At 47.5% G+C, this 15,903-nt stretch overlaps 1 long non-coding RNA gene across 1 annotated transcript; it reads left to right on the forward strand.

Annotated features, from left to right (window-relative positions):
* The first annotated feature begins 2,509 nt into the window (after positions 1 to 2,509).
* Positions 2,510 to 13,683, forward strand: LOC311433356. Its single transcript, XR_014690703.1, has 2 exons — positions 2,510 to 2,657; positions 12,274 to 13,683. It is a non-coding gene; the product is annotated as an uncharacterized lncRNA (long non-coding RNA).
* The last annotated feature ends 2,220 nt before the right edge of the window (positions 13,684 to 15,903 follow it).

Raw genomic sequence — 15,903 nt, forward strand, 5'->3', positions numbered from 1 at the left:
TATAATTTAGGAATAATTGCTTGATTGGTTGTCTATAGTAGACTGATTTGACCACACACAAGGATTAAGAATTAAGATGTCAAGGCAAAAAATAATTTGGCAACTGAGGGCATGTAATTTTTTGTTTCCTTTCCTTTATGACTGAAAGAGATTGCTGTTTGATATGTTATTCCCCAAGAATGAAAACATTAGACACAGGCTGGTTTTTTTTCTCTCTTTTTTTTTTTTTTTTTTTCTTTTCCTTTCCTTTATGTTTCTCTTATAATACAAGCTCTTTCAAACCTCAGTGGGGATATTTCGGTACAGGACATTAAAAATGAATAGAGTTAAAAAAAAAAAATCCAAATGTTTTCATTTATAAGCATTGCGTTGAAAAGGGATGCAAGTTGAAGGTGCTGTACACAAAATGTTTGCTTCTGCAAAACGATGTGCTTGGGTGTTTGCAAAACACAGCAATTATTTGGTCCAAATCTGAAAAGCAATTCTTGCGGTAGGCATGCTTTTAATATAATTTTCCCTACAGCCATTCACCAATTATCAAAGAACCCTTATATTCTTCTATCTAAACTATTGGGAAGGTTCAGCCAGAAGGTAAATTTGCTTTGATCTACATTACACCTAATTGAGTCACCACCAATGTCTCTATCCCAACATCAAGAAATGTGAAAATGTTAGATTATTTCACTGGGGATTAAACCTAATTTTCGCGTGTTCTGCATTAACCTATTAGGCTGACTCATCTGCATTGCTAATATGGCTCAGGCAGCTGTCACCGCTAAAGAAAAACATGATCATGCAATCCTTGAATGAATGATTCCAGCTCTGATTAGTGTTAGTGAAGTTAGCTGAGCCCTAGTGATAAGGAAGGAAAATTCCCAGGTTGCCAATAGCTTTGAAAATTATCAGACTGTGGGCAAAAGCGCACCCCTGACTGCAGGCCTCTGTCCAAGCGTGCACCGGGTGACATTATTTAGGGCTGTCTTTTTCGGCTAGCTGGCATCGGTGCTGCAGAAACGCGCCTGTTTCTTTCAAGAGGCCAATGCCATGGGTGCATATTAAAATGCTAATGGCAAACCACCTGAAAACAACCCGAAATAGGAGGCGACACGTCTTCCCCCCTCCCCACTCTGGTGCCACAGCCTTTGTTCCTAAGGGGCATTTCTAGAAGTGAGCAGAGGGGAGCAGCCACCAGAGGTGCCAGGCAGGCGCAGCTCATGGCATGTGGGCATCCCATCCCCACCACGCACTCCTCATGAGTGCCCCGGTCCTGGTGGGGGCCACAAGCCCCTGGCCGTCCCTGCAGCGTGGCCACACCGCACCACATTGCTGTGCACCGCACTGCTCTGCACTACTGCACTGCATGCTCCTGCCCATCCCTACTCTTTGTTTGCATCGTGGCAGGCGCTGCCATCATCTCAGGCTGCTGCTCGCTTCTTTCTGCCTGTCAGATTTAAATAGTTAAAAAAAAAAAAAAAAAAAAAAAAAAAAAAAAGCAACAATGACACAGCCCCTTGAGATGTGAAAAATTTTGGAATGAGTTAGCCTCCTAGCAATAGAGTGAGGAGCCAATTTAATCCGATTAGTGCCTCCCAACAATAGATGCTCCTCACCCATTGTGGACAGAGGCTTTCACTTTATTTGTTTCTATTAGCCAAGAATCTGAGATATCAGAAAAGTGGAATTTAGATCGTTTCAGACAATCAACAAAAAAACAAATTGAGGAAAATAGTCTAATGTGTCAATATTTATCTTCTTGCCCTAATTGTCTGCAGAGAGGACTTGTTGAGTGTGCAAAGTTTGCGGTGCCGGTTTATCTATGTGCACTTGATTCTCCCCATTGTATGGATATAGTGGCAGCTACTCACAATGTAGTGATGTTTAAGAAGGGTAGTAACTGCAGAGGCATAATAGAGGCATTTTAATGGAAAAAGGCTTGCATTTGTAGACCAAGCTGCAATGCTTGATAGAAAATGTAAAAAGGCTTTAAACTGATATATATATATATTTATATAAATTTACAATTTATTTGTGAAAGCACTTGCACAATCCCCATTGAATTTGATAGCAAGAAACTCATTTTAAAACACTTCTGAACACGTCCTCCTCTGTTCCAGACTGTGGTATTGATGTGATTTACTCTTAGCAGCATAAACTGGTGCCACTGGTGGCCGCCCTCCTACCCACACAGCCGTGGCAAAGCGTTGGCAGCCAGTGCTGTGCTGCGACCCATGGGTTGGGTGGAAAGACACGGCACACAAGGGCATAAAGGAAAATACCACCACGCATTACCGTGACGTTCAGGATGCTCACAAGGTATGGCTGGAGGGGAGCATGGCTGTAGCCACGGGTTAGGGTGTGTTGCTACCTTTTGCTGCTGAGATTTTGTCCTTCTGGCCCCAATCCTTCAGAGAAATTATTGCTTCATTGGCTCTGTGGGTGGGCAGTCAGCACACCTGCAAGGGTGGGGGTGGTACCCCACTTGGGGCCCATCTGCCTGGGAGAACAGGTCAGGGTGAGAGGCTCCCCAGTGCTACCCCAAAAAGCTCCACCAGCACGTTCTCTCATCCTAAAACAGGATTTCCACCCCCCCCCTTCTGCAATGATGATTGGCTGCAGGTGTGGGCCAAGCAAACACAGGAGGCAGCTACGGGTGCACAGTAAGTGTCCACATGCAGAATATTCTGGAACAGGTATTTTACTTTAAATTCACACCCTGTCTTACTCTGGAATATTTCTCCCATGTAGAGGAGCACTTAGCTGGGGTCTCTGCTTGCTGCCGTGCTGGTGATAAGATGGATTGGCTGATCTAATAGGTCTTTTCAATCTCTGATTTTGAAAGCTAAGATTGGGAAATTAATTTCAGAAAGGTCAAAACAGAGCAAGGCTATCCTGCTGCTGTGTGATGGATCCTATTTTTTTTTAAATCTATCTATTGAAGAAAAGGTTAGTTATTCAGCATCCTGTAAAATAAATAAATAAATAAATAAATAAACCAAGCAGAGGGAATACAAAAAGTGTATAGATCTGCTGACCCATTCGCAATCTTCAGTTAATGAAAATGCTGCGGAATAGGAGTGGTAAGAGCCCGCCGCTCCGGGAGGCGCTGACCCTGCCGGCTGATGGGAGCTGAATGGTGTCAGCCTTCAAACCCTCTCCAATCACAATGATGAACGCTGGCACAGACGGACCAAGCGACTTAGGAGCAGCAGCAGCAAGCACCTCGCCAGCTGCCCCAGTCCTGTGCTGCCTTGTGCTTTCGGATGCTGGCGCCAAAAGCTGCTGTGCTGTGCCAGGTCGGCCCTCACTGTACTGTCTTTGGGTTTTTAAGGGTATTTTCCAGGAATGCTCAGTAAATCCCAGCATTAACTTAACGGTAAAGCTTGAGGTGTAAGCTTGGCAGAATCAGATGGCGGCTTTGTTCTGGGTTTGCTCAAAGTCACTGAGGGGTTTTGGAAGTTGTGGTATATGTTGATGGAAAGCTGAATGTATTTTTCTCATTGAAAAGTATGCTCCACAAAAGAAAGAGAAGGCAAAAAAAAACAACAACCAGAGATCAGGTAGATAATTCTCTTCTCTTTACCTGTTTCCTCCCAACATACAAGCCAAAGAGTAAAATTTAAAAATAAACTGTTTCATTTAAAACAAAAAAAAAAAAGAAACACTTGGGGACAGAAAATTGCATGCTTATGCTGAGGGGTGGAGTGGATGGGGGGGGAATCACTTCTTAGAAAGAAAAGAGATTTGTGATTTTTTTTTTTGGTTGCTTGCTTGATTTTTCCTTTTCTCCTGGTGTATAGGAATAAGGAAGCCCACACACAATAGTTTACTTCTTAATTGTAAAAGCTAAGATGCACTACCTCCCCTTACCCTGGTGCCAACTTCTGCTGTTGAAGAAACCTTCTAATTTACCCTCAGCAGATAAATTAGAAATCCATGTTTTTAATGTTGAGCCCCTCGCTGGAGACATCCAGTCGTGTGCAGGGCTGGGCTGCGGGCGCATTTTGTTGGTGCCTTGCTTTCTACTTCCTGAGGCTGGGAACGATTTTAATTTTTTTCTTGATTTACGCTGGGGCTTGTAAACTGTTGCCTCCTGCATACTGATTGTTATTGATGCAAGGTCTGTGTTGCTTCACGTGCCTCTCCCACCCTGCGTGTGCGAATGGAGGTGCAGGGACCAAGCTGCAGCACACATCGGAAAGGCGCTGGCAGCATCCAGTCCCAGGGAACCAAGTGGCAGCGCTGGCGCTGGCTGGGCTGGCCATGGGGCTGGCTCTGTGCCACATGCCGTGCTGCAGTGGGCTGTGGTGCTGGGGAGCAGGCAGAAAGTAAGCACGGATGACAGGAGTCCGGGAGCTGACCGAGACCCCTTGTACAGATGGGCAGCTCCAACTCCTCTCTGCAAGTGGCATGGAGGGGCTGTGGAGGCTTCTGGCCATGCACTTTGTGGTGTGTACCTGCTGGGGATCTGTCAGTGGAAAAATGTTTGCAAACAATGTGGGAGTATTGCCTACACCTCCCACTTCATTTCAAAGCAAGTTCACTTTGATGGTGCTTAAGCCAAATTAAGCCATTATAAATGGAAACATTGTCTGTCTCGTGGTTTGGCTCGTTTTCCAAGCCAGTAAACAACAGCATGAGTTTATTTCTGCTTGAGATTTAGATGTCCATTTAAAGTAGAAATCCATCTTTTTGGTTTTCTGAAACCGTATTGCCAAAGCACCAAGTGGTGGAGACAGCGAACTGGCTGCCGGTGTGGCACACTCTTCTCTCCCATAACACAGGCAAGTGAGGTGCTGGGGGGAGAACAGGGGGATGCACGTCTGGACACAGCAGGGTGCTTTTACATGATGGGGATCTAAGCATCAGGTGAAACTCTTTTTGGAAAGAGAGTCTGGAAAAAATCTATCTGTGAAGCTCTTGCAAAGAGCAAGAGAATGCGCAGTTTGGATAGTGGTGTCTGATGTGCAGGGGTAGCTAAAGTGAAGGGCGGCACTTCCAGAGTGAGGGATGCACCTTCTCCATTTTGATAAGGACAAAGTATAAGAATCGACCTGGCTCTGCTCTGAGCAAATCAAAGAGATTACATTGATCAAAAAATGCTTCCCAAATCATTAATGCAGCATGTGCAGGTGCAGTCACCTGCCTGCACGTATGCTCCAGTACATATTCATGTTTCACGCATTACCCTGCCTGATGTTCACCCCTTCTGCATCCCTGTGGTGACATGCAGGTATGTTGTGGATCCAGCATGCCTTTACGGTGGAGAGATGGGCTCACCACTCAGGTACCAGGTTGAGGGCCAGGGCTGAGCTCTACTAACAGCTCTCAGCCACCCCAGTACGGTATTTCTACCCACCATATCTCAAGCTACAGAAGATGATTTAAGGCCTCTCTTTGTTGCTTTGCACACTGCTCTTGAGGTAGGATCCTGTCTTGAAAACTGAGGCACAGTAATGCTAATTAGTACACTCGTCTTCTCGTATTCCTATAATTCAGTCTCAAACATGGACAGGACAATCTTGATTTCAAGATTTCTTGATTTCGATATCTTTACAGATATCAAAAGCATATATATTTGGGTTTGTACCCATATGGTAGCATCCTTAATATACATTATTAAAGCTTTCCATTTCTTGCTCTTGCAGTTTCCTGTTGCTTTGTACAATCAGTTATACAAAAACAATTAAGCAATACAGGGAAAAATAAACATCTCCAGATGAGGATTATGTTAACAAGCTCAGTAATAAATGACAATTATTAGTCAATATAGACAAATGACTTAATTCTTTTAACACACTAGGCAACACTGGAGATAAAGTATAACTTGGAAAATTGGTTGCATATTTCATTCTGAACAAGAGATGTGGAGAACAATGTCAGAAAAAGCAAATGCATCTGGCTCATTAATGTGGTATCTTTTCCCAGTAAAGAATCTCAAGCAGATTTGAATGGACACCAGAGCATCTCCCTAAATCAGATTTAGCTCCCCACAAAAAGTGCTGTGGAAGCTGCCAGGCATCAGCTAACCTGTCCTTTATAGTGCTCCTCTTTGCTGCTAATTCCGAACACATTGGAGCAATTCATATGTACAGATGTTCCCATAACCCCAAATACCTCCTGCTTCCCACACCCCATACTGGAATTAGGCAAGAACTTTAGCATCCAGCAAGAAGCAGGAACTCAAGTCTGGAAGGAGAAAAGTTGATGTTTTACCAAGTTATGCTGTGCGTTGGCTTAAGTGGAGGAGTCCTTCCTCTGGGGAGAGCTGAGGGCCACACACAGTACAGGAGTGGCACACATGTGTGTTGCCACATATGCAGTACAGCATGGGGGGCATGCTGCTGGGAGGGAGGCCTTTCCTAACTCATGCTGTAGGGCTGTGAGTACAGCCCAGGGAGCCAACAGTGGATTTTTCCTGGTTGTTGAAATGCCAGTATCTTGTGTCCTGCAGCATGACCCTGACCCTGCATGAGGGCTGCGCCCTTCCTGCTGCTCCAGCAGCTGGGAAAGGAGGGTGGCTGTGACTGGCATGAAAGTAGGATGGCAGGCAGCAAGGCAGTTAATCTGAAACATGATGAGTTTTTATATTATTTGTGACCCAAATAAGTACCTTCTTCAGCAGGAGTGTCCAGCCGAATGCTATTGGTTCCCCAGGTCTGTATGCAATGCCAAGGGCATGTTTATTTGGACTGTGAACACTAAAAAAGGAACTTTTTTCCACACCAGGGCCTAGGCCAGCATCCCACTGATTTAGTCTGGTGCCCGAGAAAGTGGCTCACTGCAGCTGCAAGGGGCCCGGGCTGTCTGGACTCTGTCTGGTGGGTGGTTTCAAGTGTTGATACACACCGTGCTTCAGTGGCATCATCTCTGCTCAGCTTCCTCAGCTTGATTTGTTGTGGTGTCACATCAGCACAAGGACCAAGAGCAATCCCTTTGGCCATGACTGGGTGATCAGAGAGGGCACATGGCAACACCCTGGCTGAAGTAAGCTCTTGCTTCCCCTGCAGCATGCTCACGAGGTTTTGCGGAGCTTCGGTTAGCTGGAAAAGCTCCACTTTTCCACAGTAAGAGCATGTTTTGCATAAAAAAGAATGACACAGTTATTCCTTTAGGCACCTAGCTTTAAATTACCTTAGGTGTTTGAAAATGTTCATACAAGAACATTAACTCAAACATGACAAAGTGTGAGTGCTGCTAGTTGGAGGCAGGATGCTTTTTCCCATGTGAATCAGAGATGTTGACTCTGTCAGCATGGGAAACTGAACTTGCTCCTCCTTCGCTGCAGCAATGTGGCCAGGGCTGCTGCAGATCAGAAACTTTCCAGTGTTTTTGGTCCCTGCACATTATTTTTAGAAAGACCTGGTATGATAGATAAGTGAGCAGAGTTGTCATATGTTGGGGTTTGTGCCTGTAACTTCCAGGGGAATTTTGCCCATTTCCTGATTTTCTTCCCATATTTCAGTCACTCAACCCTTACTTGAGAGAGTCATTTCATACTTAGGCTCAGACTTGCACAGGCATTTCAGGTTTTACAGCCCCATGATTTCTTCATTTTTTTTTTTTCCCCAGGTGTCTTAGACTTCTGTGCATTCAACCACTGCTTAGAGGTAGCATTGACGTAATGATCTCAAATTAAGTATGCATTTGTAACAAATATACATGGAAAAGCACAGTCCTCAGTGTGCAACCCCCAGCGAGAGGTGGGGGCCTGCCATCCCAATAAGAAGGAGGATGGTGAAGGCAAGTACTGTGCATTTTGGGAACAGGGTAAAGAATGGGAACACTGTGGGAGGAGTTGTTGAAGTGAAGAGGCCATGTTCTCCCCGGGCAGAGGATGCAGGTAGCATCCCTGGCTGTGGGGCTGCTGCGAGCAGCGCGGGACATTAACCCTGGGTGGATCCCAGCAGCGCCAGGGGAATAGCTCTAAACCCAATTTAAATGGGGGGGGGGGAAGGCTGAAGGGGGGCTGAACATTTATTAACATCTAATCCTGTTAAGATTTTCTACACCATATGTCTGAGCAACAGAACATGTGAAATGTGTACTAATTACTCCTGCTTGTGTCATGTGTGTATATTTTATATGCAGTCCCTGACCTTTTTGTTAATAACTTCACATTATATTCATTGACCTGAAACAAATTGAATTCAGTGGCACTCACTCAAGAATTGAATTACATAGTCTTCTTAATTGGTCTCTTATTTAAATGTGGAAAAGTAACAGTTTACCACCTGTAATTTTTTTTTCCTTAAGAAATTCCTCTGGAGCATGTGCCCGCCTGCCAGGGTTGCGTTGTTGGGGAATTATAAGGGAAAACCTGAGCCCTGCGTGTGGCACAGGAGGAAAGCCACAGGAGGAAGCCGTGTTGCATGGCCATCCCGTTGTCTCCCACCACCCTTGCGGGAGCTCTGTGCAGCCCAGCGCAGCCCCTGTGCAGGCAGCCCAGTCCACATGGGGCAGGCAATGGCTGCTGGCGCTCTCTGCTCTGTGCTATACTGACGCAAAGTTAATTGCCAAAGCTGCAAAGGAGAGGCTTACTCCTTACTTACTATATTTAACTTAAAAATGCAAATGTTATTAGTGTCCCGATCATTGATAAGAGTGCCTTTGTGCCATGCTTTAACCTCCATTAGGGAGGATTATGAGAACATCGCCACATTGGCATTTTATAAGTGTCACTATGACAGCACTTGCTGCACAAATGCCTGGCTGTCACACTGAGGTTTATCACCAGGTTTTTTCCTCCGAATGCAGACTAATAAGCCCAGAAATTACAATTGCCTCCCTGCCGAATCTGTGATAGGCGGAAATAATGATATCAGTGCCCTGCTAATCTCCTTGCCTCCGCGCTTGGCACCATCCTATTGAGTCACCTGTCATACGCCGCTTTGATGAGGCGAATTCAATCTCTCAGCTATAATGACAATGGAGCCATTTTAATGTTTGGAAATGATTATGTGTAGGTTTCTCTTTGCTCTGTCTTGGCAAGCAAACCAGGTCAGTGTTCAGTCTGTGTCTCCTGCTGCCGCTAACGACTTGGAAGGAGCCGGGCTGTATTAAGTGAATATGCCAAGTTATTAGAAATGAGACGCCAGAGGCAGCTTCAGGGGGAGGAGTTGAGGGGGAGCAGGAGGAAGGAAGGGGTGCTTGTTTTATTTCCTTTTCCACACCAAAACCCAAACCCAAGGAGATGCTTCATATGCACAAGCCTCTCACGCCTGCATGGCATGGCCACATGTGCAGAGCAGCACGAACCTTATGGCCAAGCACAGCGCTCTTGTTGCTTCTGTGCAGACACCCCACAGCCCCTGCTCACTCCTGTGGCTCTGTGGTGTCATGGAGCTCCCATGTTCATCTTGTGACAGCTTTAAAATAAAAGGCGATCCTTAAAATAAAACAATGAAAGAAACCTATTCAGAGCTGTGGATAGACCCTCCTGTCTGCTCATGTGTTGGGCTGGTGGAGGGGAAAGTTTCCTGCTCCGATGACAGGGGAGCAGCAGGGGGCAGGTTGGGCAGGGACAGCCCTGCCAGGTGCACAGCACTGCCTTCGTCACACCGACTTATCTGAACAAGTTCTTGTGGAGAAAGTGAATTCCTCTCCTTCTCAAATGGATGGCTCTCTGATTTCAGCTGTTTCTGAACCCAGACTCACCCTAGACACACAGTGTGTTTCCTTTACATATGGACTGAAAAGCTTTTTTATTTTCTTTTTTTCTTTTTTTTTCCTTAAAAGGAAAATAACTGCATTTCTTCCAGGGGAAAGGCAGCAGAGTGAGGGGGATGCTCTGGTGCAGCTGCAGTGGCTGAGGCCCCTTCCCACCTGTGCTCTGGCCACCAGGTACCTGCAGCTTGGCCCCTGCTCTGCCATGCTCACACCTCTATCCTCTCTCATCGGCGGGGTCTGCGCCTGCTCTCAGACAAGCCCCTGCTCCTGCAGCCCTGCTCCCACCATCTCTCCTTCCTGCTCAGCCCCAGTGGCACTGAGATGCTTTAGAAGCCATTGGGCGCATCGAGCGGTGCTCGTGCATGTGTTGCACGTGATCTGTCATCTTGCTTACAGCTAGCAGAGCCAAAAATGTACATTCAGATTCATAATACCTTGGTAACTTGAATCGCTGTCCTTGCAGGCTGTGAGCCAGGGCACCAGGGCTGCGGTACACCCTGCGGCTGGGCTCTAAAGCACGCCCCGAGGAGTCTGTGCCCTGCAGCCATCTCAAACACACGCAGCCCTCTTGCTCCCCAGGGGCCAGGTCCCTCCCAAGCCTGCAGCTGCCTCTCCCTGCCGGGTCGGGCCTGGCAAGGGCTTTATCACATGTGGTTGCCAGCACTGGAGCCACCGCACCGACTGCGTGCCCGGCATTCCTGGGAGTGCTCCTCACCCCCTCCTGGTTGGCGCCAGCCGCTGGGCTGTTAGTGCTTATTAATACAACATTAATTTTCTGAAATCTTGACCAACTCTTTGATAAGGGAGGAATAAAGAAGCAGAATTTCAGATGTCAAGCTTTTATTAATGAAAGTGTTCAAGGCCATCTCTGGATGGATATTACAGGCTGCTTTCACCGTGCTCTTCAGTTTATGAAAAGCAATTGTTTAGCTGTATAGAGAGTATAGAGCAGAATCAAATTGACCTGCACGATACAGAAAGTAGCACTGAGCCCATTTAAATAAGGGTCCTTTGAAAGAAATCTTTTTTATTATAGATGAGTGCTGAAATTATTTCAAGGAAGTGATTATCTGTCTAATAATTTTAAATGCATGAGCGGCTTCAGCCCATAAAATTAAGGCAGAGCAAAGCGGCGTGCTCAGAGAGGCGCTTGGCACGCGAGGACACGGGCGGCCCTGCCTGCGCTGGGGGACGCTGCTGGCAGGGGATGCAGGGATGTGTCGGTCACCGCTGCAGAGCCCACGCGTGGGGCCTCAGCACCACCACGCGGCCCAGTGTCTCCCCAATTAAGGCCAGCAGCCTAATTAGGGCTGCGCCCCGCTGCAGCCGCCCCATGGGGGCACATCAAAGCCTGCATGGGGAGCGCATAGGGGCAGTGCACGTTCAGCGCAATTACTGAAGTTAAGAAAACATCCCTGTAATTAGCCAGGCAACTCTAAGCACGAAGAATGGAAATTAGTCACAGTGCAATAAATTAGTCGGTGCATATATTACGTGCCGCGAGCACCCCAGGGGCCTCCTGTTTGCAAGGCTTTGGTTTGCAACCCCATGCCTCTCAATAAAGCGTTCATCCCTAGGTGATTATGTTCCAGTAAAAGGAGTTTTTAACTGAATTACAAATTTTCTTTTCTAATTCTTTTGTAGGCAGAATTGGGGTCCCTCACTTTTTTCTTTTCTTTCTCTCTCTCTCTTTTTTTTTTTTTTTTTCCTGACAGCGCAGGGAGCAAAGCCACTTCCCTCCCCCTTCAGCTAATAATTAATTTTCAGCTTTTCAGGGTGCTTCAAGACCCTGCATTGTTTGCTTTAATTAGGAGCAGTAGTTAAGGAACTATTTTTGAAATCCCTCCCCAGTTTTGAACTATTTTAGCTGGCGTTTCTTTACTGGGGGAAGGAAAGGGAGATGGGGGGTGGGGGGAGCAAGCAGGAAATTGGACTGTAGCAGCACATAACATTTGCATCAAAATAATACAGCCGGCAACAGAAAATCACAATCACATCACTTAGAAGGAAGGAACAGAATACAAATTAAAGGAATAATGTAAATTTTTTGCCATTAAGCTTCAATGACCATTTGAAATGGTGCAAGGCACAAAGGTTTTGATGAGCATCATCCAGTTTGATTATTCATACTTGTGCTTCTGCTTGAATTAAAGTAGGAGTGCTAGAGCCTGTTAAAGCAAAATATTTGAATTGGTAGTGAACTCTCACCTTTACTTGCATCCATTTACTTTTCAAATGAATACCAGATAAGTTAGTGCATTTTATAATCGGCCTGTTTTCCAGCGAGTGCTGTCATTACATACCAATTTCTTTTAGAAGTGCTTCCTAAGAAACATTAAATACTCACAAACAAGGCTCTGTCCGTCACCAGCAGCAATCCGTGAGCAGACCCAGGGCTTCGTGCCCTCCCCGCCTGCCGCGTGCTCGCCCGCCTCGTTAAACCCAGCTCATTACCGGCCCAGCCATGCGAAGCTGCCCTGTGAGTGCCCGGACACTGCTAGCATGGCTGGACCCTGCCTGCCCCTGTGGTTCATGGGGGCTTGAGTCCTTCCCATATGAAAAGCAGTTTTTACTTTTTTTTTTTTTTTTTTTTTCTTTTTTTTTTAGCCAATATCACCACCAGGACCCCAGCCTGAGGAGGGGATGTCTGAGGGAGCCGACCTTTGAGTGTAATCTCCTGCTTTGCAACATCACCAGTATTACCCTGCTCTGGTGCATGCCATGAAGGGATGGAGATTGCTTCCAGAGGGGAAAAGTGGTGGGGAAGGACAGCACTTGGCACAGCTCTCGGGTGCTGGGTTGCAAACAATGGTCACTGCATAGAAAAAACAAGGAGAGCCAAGGCAAGACTAAAAGAGGTGGCGAGATCTGTTCCAGGACACCTCAACAAGGACCTGATGCCAATCGGCCTGAAAATGCTGGCGATTTTGCCATTTGCAGAAATGAGAGCAAAACTGGCCAGATATTTGCTAATTGTGAAGTAAGAAGACACAACGGGGTTTTAAAACTGAGCCTTTTATAAAGTAAACATATTTTAAGATAACTCAGTCTTCCTTTAAGAAAAAAAAAAAAAAAGAAAATCAGAGGTGAGATTTCAGGTTGCTCACATGCAAATACTGGCTTTGGATAATGAAGACGAAAGTGTCCTGGAAGTTCAGTTTTAGGTCTGTGGGTGTGCGCAACAAGGGCTAAAAGATTGTGCCAATTTACCAGCAGTGTAGCTCAGCCCTCAGTGAAAAGTTTGAGAGGCAGCCCCAGACAGGTGATTCATTTAGCTTTCTCAGTGCATTCAGGGAGTATGCACACCTCCAAAAGGACCTTTGGCACCTATTGTTCCTGCTCATTGTTTTCCATGTACACCGTGAATCTGAAGCCTCTGGTGGAGACCAGAACACAGCCTTTTGGCTTACTTGGGCCCCATGTCACCTTGGCTCCCTGCAGCTGTGGGGATGCTTTACCCTGTCTCACTGAGTCATTCTGTAAAATCGAGGGGGAAAAATCAATGCAACTACACAGGGAAAACAAACAAACCTCCGTTTGGGCAATTTTAAAGCAGTCCATCACAAGCTGAGGAAGGCCAGGTTATTTAAATGGCAGAGGATGCTGAATGAATGCATGCCTTTGTCTCTGCTGTTTCTTCCAGGGTGATCTGGATTAAAACTGTGCTGCCAGGGTTAATTTTGGGCTGCTTCCCTTTTAAAAATGTTTTTTGCCTCGCCTCGCCCCGCCTCGCTTCGCCTCGCCTCCCCTACCCTCTCCTCTCCTCATCTCTCCTCTCTCCTCTCTCCTCTCCTCTCCTCTCCCCATATTGATGGGAGGTTTGAGGGATGCAATGCCTGCAGCAACCCGCAAGTCTTTGCAGATGCAAGGCTGCCCATCCCACTGCTGCCCTCTCCACCCACACCGCCAGGGTGCTCTACTTCCCTCTAGCAAAGGATGCTCAGTGCACAGTGCTCTGGGCTGCAAGAAAAACAAACCAAAAGGCAGCAGTGAAGGAGTGAACACCTGCATCTCCCAGTCTGGAGACCAGGCCTGGTGACCTCTCGCAGCCCCACCAGTCCTGATGATGCTGTGCTGAGGCTCTGGGTGCTGTGAGATGCTGAGCCTGCCCACAGTACCCAGCAGGTCCCTGTGGATGGGAAAGCAGGGCAAGACGGGAAAATCTTTGGGACGGCACGGCCGTGGGAAGAAGCTCACTCACCCTCACCACCCATGTGTGTGTGGAGCTGGGGAAAGCCCAGGGATCTCTCCCTTGGGGCGTGCTGCTCTGCTTTATTCATCTCTACACACTTTGTTTTATTCTCTCCTCCCTGTTTCTTCAGCTGCTTCTTCCCTTCCCAGCACATAAAAGCCCTGCTCTCTTTTTAGGGTCATCCTTGTCATCCAGAAGCGAAGTCCCCCAGGTTGCCTGCTGCGTGTGTGTGGGCAATCACAAATTTGTGGCGATGCTGAGGCCCTGGAGGGAGAAAGGCCAGCACATTTCTGCCACAAACCACTGCTTTCAGGGATCATTCCACTCGAGTGGCTAAGAAGAAAACTGTGCTGATAGAAACTATTTTATAATAGTTGAGAACTTTATAACAATGCAGTACCAACTGAGCTGATTTATTCTAATATGCCAGCATGGGGAATTGTTATTCACCAAAGCAGAAAATGGAGCTGGCTTTTCAAAGTGTTTAAAATCAAGCAGCTCTGAAGTCACCATCCGATTATTTATGTAATCTTTTGGTGGCCAGGCAATCACATTTCATTATGGGCAGTGCTACTCTGCAAATCAAATATTGCGTATTATCAAAACAACGCTGCACCCCTGCTGGCATGGTGTGGATGCTCAGCGCTTCACATCCTGTGGCTGCTCCCGAAGGCACAACGTCCTCTCTCCTGCATGGGGGGTGACAGCATTGGTGGCATCAGGGCCAGCGTGAGGATGTCATCTGATGCAGGAGGGTGGGAAGGTGATGCCTCCTCTTCCACCCCACCACCCGCATTAAAGTTTAACCCCACTTATCAGCTACCTGCCAGGAAGCACCAGCTGATGGCTGTAAAGTTGCTGGTGCTCAGTAGGGAGACTGAGAGTGATGGAAGGGTGAGCAGGGAGAGGTGTAAGCACGGTAGCTTGGCTGGCAGTGAGAAGAATGACATATGCTATGGATTTGCTCAGAAATTAGGCACATCTGCCCAGGCTTGCTCTGGGAAGGAGGATGTGAAGGGCTGTTTGATGAGGGGGGCTGGCAGCACTACCAGGGTGAGGGACGGGGTGGCCGCGGGTGACAGTGGCCACTGGGCAGGGCTGTCTGCCTTCTGCTCCATGCCGCCAAGGAACCATGCATGGAAGGAGCTGCAGCCCCACACACAGGGGCCAGAGGTCAGCACCCTGCGCATGTATCCGTGCCTGTGTGCTCATGTAGCTGCTGCACACACGCACCCGTGCCCTCGCCCTTCCAGTGCCATAGGTGTGTGGCAGGTGTGCATATAGCCCAATGCTGCTGACATGCTAGGGAACACCACGTGCAACTTGTGAGCATGTGTGTTTTTTCTCAGACTTTTCACCCCAGTGGAGGTACAAGAGAGGGCAGCAAACACAAAGGCGCCAGCAAAAAGGAGATGCTCTGCTAAGAGAGGGGCAGAGCTGGGGCAGCTCAGGCCTGCAGAGCAATTTTCTGGGAGTCACTTTTAGTGCTCACCTCTGTTAGGTGCCACATGGGGCATCCCCGGGGATGAGGGATGCCCAGGGCCCACTGCAGCCCCCTCTCCCCTGAGCCACAGGTGCTGCCCAGCCTGGAGCAGGCTGGGACATGGGGAGCATGGGCAGAGAAAACCTCTCAAATGCACAGAGGGGCCAGCTGCAGCCAGCACAAGAGGAGGTGGCAGCAGTGACCAGCCACTGGTTCAGAGCAGCTTTATTTCCCCGAAGCAGAACTGAGGGGGGAGAAGTGATCCAGAGCCTGAGTGACTTCTCCATCTCTTGCCCCAGTTATCTTGAAGGGAAAGGACAGGATTTACAAGCAAGCCTGAGTATTGTGCTGATGTTGCTACCAAAAAAAAAAAAAAAAACAGGTGAGAAATGCTGTCAGGGAGAGAAGAGAGGGCTGATGAGTGCACTGCTGTGGGCTGAGGGGCATTAGCAGGGAGCCCTGGGAGTACTGTTGGCAGCGTTTCACCCAGTGGAGGTTTGCCGTGGGATGTTCTGGTGCCTGATCCCCCAAAAGTGATCCCTGCCCAGGCTGGGTGTAATCC

The sequence above is a fragment of the Aythya ferina genome, assembly GCF_964211825.1.
Source record: "Aythya ferina genome assembly, chromosome: 3".
Lineage (NCBI taxonomy): Eukaryota > Metazoa > Chordata > Aves > Anseriformes > Anatidae > Aythya > Aythya ferina.